This window comes from Prionailurus viverrinus, chromosome A1 (assembly GCF_022837055.1).
Source record: "Prionailurus viverrinus isolate Anna chromosome A1, UM_Priviv_1.0, whole genome shotgun sequence".
NCBI lineage: Eukaryota > Metazoa > Chordata > Mammalia > Carnivora > Felidae > Prionailurus > Prionailurus viverrinus.
In genome coordinates, this window is record NC_062561.1 from 39,519,228 (window position 1) to 39,525,227 (window position 6,000).

Genomic DNA, 6,000 nt, shown 5'->3' on the forward strand with positions numbered 1-6,000 from the left:
AAATTAATGAAACATAAATACTGCTTTTTAAAAAAATATTGCTTTTTTGAAGCATAAATATTGTAGTGACAGATGGTAGTTATTTTGTGATATTTCTCATCATCTTGTAATATGTCATTGTGTATCTTACAACTGCTGGCATTCTCTCTCCCTCTCTCTAATAGAGGAAGTTGTTCAAACCTTGAAGACAATGAATACTTATCAAATAAGGACTTACAAAAGTTAAATGTCTTACTACATGTAAAATGTTTTAAAAAGTGCTCAGTGAATAGGAGGGACTTAGCAAATAGTAAAAACTCCATAAATGTTAGTTGTTGAAGAATTATTATTGTTATTACGTTATTAATGAAATCCAATGTCTGTTGTTCCTGAACATATACTTAACTTTATGTTTCAGCTTCAGCCGAACAACAAAAGATGACATTTTCATTACAGGACGTTTTACTATTTTCTACATACCTTCCATGACGATCTCTTAGAAATAAAAAGTGTGGGAAGTGATACTATTTGAGCTTTTTAGTTGTCGAAGTGAAGTCACTGGATGTTTCTACTTCAATTGATATAACAAAGATATAACTTCACAAAAGAGTACACCCTCACTAGTACAAAGAGTCTGTTAGATAAAGGAGCATAAAACATTTTAAGGGAGGAGATTTGAGCAAAGTGGTTCAGTGTTTTTTTTATTCTTCTGAGTTCCTGCAGTTGAATGCTGCAGTAATTTAAGGTGAGGCCAACCAGAGGAGTTTTCCAGTAGAGAAATGTCATCTTGTTTGTGTCCAGCTCATCACTCATCCACTTTACTACTTGCCAGCAACACTAGCATACAACCTTCTGACTGCTCTGTTATAAATTGCTATCATGTACCATTGTGCATCTGGCAATTGCTGGCATGCTGGCTGTAGTTTTAAAGAGGTAGTTCTCCTCTTGAATACTCAATACTCCAAATGGCCTTCTTGTTTCCATTTTTGACTTTTTCCGTCCATTCTTCATATAACTGCCAGCATCTTTTCAAACACAAATCAGATTATGTCACTTCACTTAAACACTCCAGTGGCTTTCACTCGTATAGGGAAGAAATTCAAAACTCGTTACCATGGCTTACAAGGACCTCGTGTCCTAGCTGCTGTCTGACCTCATCTCATAGGCTGTCGGCATTCATCACGTCCCAGCCGTACCAGCCTTTTCTCTCTTTCTCCATGGCTCACCTGCCTCAGAGGCCTTGAAAAGCTTCTGCTTCTCCCTGCAACACTCTTTCAGATGATTTTCACATGTTGGCCCTTTATCATCATTAAATGGTCTGTTCAAATGCAACTTTCATAAACGTGTCTTCTCTAGACTAGAAAATCTGAAGTACTTGTCCACTCCTATAATTTCTATCACAGTTATCAATTATTCCTATAGAGTAGCATCACCTGGGTAATTTAAAATAAATCAACAACAAAAAGCCTATGCCTGGACCCACTCCCCAGACCAGTTAAATTTAAAAAAAAATGTGAGGATGAAGTCAGGGCCTCATTATTTTTAAAAATGTCACCAAGTGATTGTAATACACAACTAGAATGGGCAACCACCGCTCTAGTATGTCATTTGTTTCATTTTTTCTTTCAAGAATTACCTCATTTACAGATTGATTCATTTGTATATACTCACTTTTTCCCCATTACAGCGTAAGATCCGCGCGTGCAGGCACGTATTACTGATTTCCACCTAAGTTTGAAAATCAATATTAAGCAGACTATGACTATTTGAAAAAGAAATATATGATCTAAATTTCCAGCTCAACAACTAGGTTAGATTTTATAGCAAAGCTTAAAAATCATTAAATAATATTTATTAAGGGTAGATGTATAGAGATCTTAATAGAAAGTTGAAGAAGAAGGGCTTTTGAAAGCAATGATCAATAGTTCCACCTAGAAATTTATGAAAGTTGCCAATCATTAAACACCTAATAGGATTATGTCTAAGTTTGAATACTCCAAAACAAACCCTAAAATGAAGATTTGGGTGTAAGTTTTAAGAAGGTAGTAAAGTAAGACAATGAAAGGTGCTGTGTCAAGCACAGCTTCCCAGAGGATAACTTGGGTTCAACTCCACAGGAAAATTCTAGACAGTTTAGGTGACATCATTGAGTTGTCCCAATAAGGGATATGTTTATTGTAGTTTTATATTCTGGGAACCATTAGCAGCAGTTTAAAAATTGTGCATGAAGAAATATAAATAGTTTGTTGTTGTTGTTGTTGTTGTTGTTGTTTTTCCACACCAGAATAAAGGGGATTCTAGCTACTAAAGTCAGGCCTCCAGAAAGATACAGGTGCTGCTCTGGTGTAGGAAATCACACTAACAGCCAGCGTGTAGGAGAATAATAAAGGGATCCTGGGAGATATTAGAAGAACTCCATTGTGTAGACAAAGCCAAGATTCACGAGACCAAATTTTCTCAAAAGACAAAATGCATTCATGATAAATATTTAGCATTTTATTGTGTTAAATGGTATTCTACTTGAGTATAAAAATGGAGAGGGCCGCCTGGGTGGAGCAGTCCGTTGCACATCTGACTCTTGATTTGGGCTCAGGTCATGATCTTGCAGTTAATTAGTTCAAGCCCTGGGCTCTGTGCTGACAGCATGGAGCCTACTTGGGATTCTCTCTCTCTGCCCCTCCCCCAGTTTGCTCTCTCTCTCAAAATAAATAAATAAATAAATAAACTTAAAAAAAAGAATTGAGAAAAAGAGAAAATACACACGAGCAATTTCGCTACTTTAATGAAATATTTTACATTATGTTTTAAATTAGCATATTTCACTGTGTTGCTGTGTATAGGCTTAGACAAGAGCCTATTTAAATATGTACATTTAAGTAATTATGTAAGCTTTTAAATAATCATGCCCTATCAATCTTCTTCAAGGATCATTGAACATTCTCTGACAAGGGTGCCAAATAGGTGATGGATGGATAAAGTACACAAATTCTAATTGTGCAGGATGTAAAGGGCCAAATAATTTGAGGTTTGCTTTTTTCCTAGATTCCAGAGCTAACTAAAAGCACTTTTCCCTGACCAACACACCAAATAGAATTTAAATGCAGATTGTTTTGTTGACAGCATAAATGTCTCATTCAGTGTGACATTGATGTAAGAAAAAATGAGTCAAACTGACACTTACGAGGCTTTAAAATATCTGCCTTAAGGTTGAGTCCTATTTTGAAAAATGTTCCTTGTGCATTGTAGAATTATGGAACATCTTGGAATCGCACCAGTCCCATTCTACTTGGGACCCACCATCACAAGTATTGAAAGATCTTAGCTATGTTTTCGGCAAATTATATTTTACTTTCCTTTGGTCCTTGAAAGATACCACTGATATAAAATCATTGTTTTTTACCACCATTTGCAATTGTGACTTTAACTAGAGCACTAAATCTTCAAATTTTATTATTATGATTTCTAAAAAGGAATTGGACTGCAAGAACTAGAAGTTCAAGACATGCTATTTTGAAAATCAGTTCCATATTATGTACTTTAAGAAAAATAAAGAAAGCTAAATTTATCTTAAACTCAAAATTATCAATTAAAATTTATTAACAAATCTAAAAAAATCTAACAATCCACCAACTGACAATGAAGAGATAGACGTTTATTAGTATAGCAGATGCGCAGTATGTACCATAGACATCGTCATCTTTCTCATTTAGTGTGTGTGTGTGTGTGTGTGTGTGTGTGTATGTGTAGATGTGTATACATGAGCATGTGTGTGCACCTATTCACATACATATGGGGGGATCGGCATTTTATTAATTTCAATACTATATATAAATATTGAACTAATGCACTGCTTTCAATGGGATTGAAGATGATTTTGGAAAGCACTTATTTTCAAGATATTGCAAATAAACATATTTTGTATAGATGATATATAGGTGCCATTTTTCGACAATGATAATATTCAGGAGAAGTTTGTTGAGTAAATCCTTATTAATTTTTTTCAATCTGAAAATTTTAAAGTATTTATGTATATATCTATGTATTTATCTTGCTATAAATATGTATTTAACACTTCTGAAAACAGACACATAACAATGAGTATATAACATGTTCAAATTAACTTTCAATTTGAATTAAATATGTATATATTAATAATAGATATTCTTAGTATTACAGACATATAAACTAATGCAATTGATATGATCAAGATAGTGTCTGTGAACTTCAGATGAATTAATGCACCTAAAGAGCTTAGAACAATATCATGACCATAATGGTATTTTTCTATAAAAACATGCAATTCCATTATAATTACAATATTATAAAGTAAATTCAATCTTTTCCATTCCTTTGGGCTTCACAGAAATGTAACTTTGACTAATGTGATAAAATAGCTTTTTGGCTTTGTGTAGCTTGACCACCTGGAGAGTGGAATATTGATTCTATAATTAACTGTGACCTGCAAAGTGCAGCCACCAAAATTACTTTGTTTTAAAAAAATAATTTTCCCCTTCTGTGAGTTTACATGAAAAACAAGTTGTAAAAAGAAGAGGATTTTTAAAGCATAATAGTCATTAAAGTTTCAGTGATCATGATTGTGATTTTTTTTAGAACTCATTTTAATTGCTGATATATTCACATAAAAAGACAGACTGGTAAAAAATAAATTGGGCAAAAGTATCCTGGTAAAATATTTGTGACCTGAGATTCCACAGTCTATAAAGACCTAGCTTTCACACTTTTAAATTTATAAGGGCCACTAATATATGTTAAAACCCATAGTCCTATTGAGATTTTAAAAATAAAGTAAAATGCAAATTTTCAATTTACAAAATGTTTTATAGGTTAGAAAATTGCAAGTGAGAAAGTGGGCTTGTTTTGTTGGGGTTGTTAATAGAGGAAATGTTCAGTGTAGCCTGCCAAACCTCTACTTACATTTGTTACTAATAATTGAAGCTCCAATTTTTAATGATAAACTTGTATTTATTACCTTTAATATAAATGAGCAATATACACGCGCTTATAGATATGTAGGCATCTATTTCGGCATCACTATCTTTTAAAAAATATTTTAAAAGTCATCTTCATTTACACCAAAAGTTCATGTTGCCATTTAACTTAATTTTATACAATTCAAAAATAATTCTATTTATATTATAAAATTTCCCAACTGTAAAAATTACTAAAGATAGATGTTCCTGTTGAAAAGAAGTCTTCTGAGCACGTGAGTAGCTCAGTCAATTAAGCATCTGACTCTTCATCTCAGCTCAGGTCTTGATCTCAGGATCTTGAGTGCAAGCCTTGCCTTGAGCTCTGTGCTGGGCATGAAGCCTACTTAGAAAAAAAAAGGAAATCTTCTGTTTCCACAGTCACTAATCCCATAGACAGCCATTATAATTTCTTAGGCATCCAGACACAAATAATATTAATATTTATGCATATTTTTTCTAAAAATGAGAGTTTGTTCTACATCTGTCAGTTGCACTTAATATTCGTAGTGTTTGATGAATAATCATACAATAGGACCTCCGTTTTATTTTATTTTATTTTATTTTATTTTATTTTATTTTTAATGATGTGTCATGTGCAGGTTCCCTAGAAATAGATACTGAGATAAGGATTTTTGTATGAAGGCTTTATTGGGACAATGCTATCAAGAGAAAACTTCACGAAAATAGAGAAACCAGGATGAGGTCCCAGAAGAAGCAAACTCAAACACATTGTAGTTGAAGTCTATCCTCAGCCTGATTCACCTGGAGTTCTGTAGTATGAATTGTGCCATAGTTGTTGTTTCATTGTTAAGCAAAGGGGCCTGATATTTTGTACTGCTGTATCAGTAACTAATTGCCAACAAGTGTCCTGGTAACTCCCAGATGGAACCATGATCTCCCAAGTGAGGTGAATAGGGCTACTAAAACCATTTCTCTGAAACATTGTAAACTGTTGTTAATTATAAACTCCAGTTGCCCAGCTCACACAACCTGGAAGATGAGTTAATCTGGGTATCAAGGGATCTGGGCA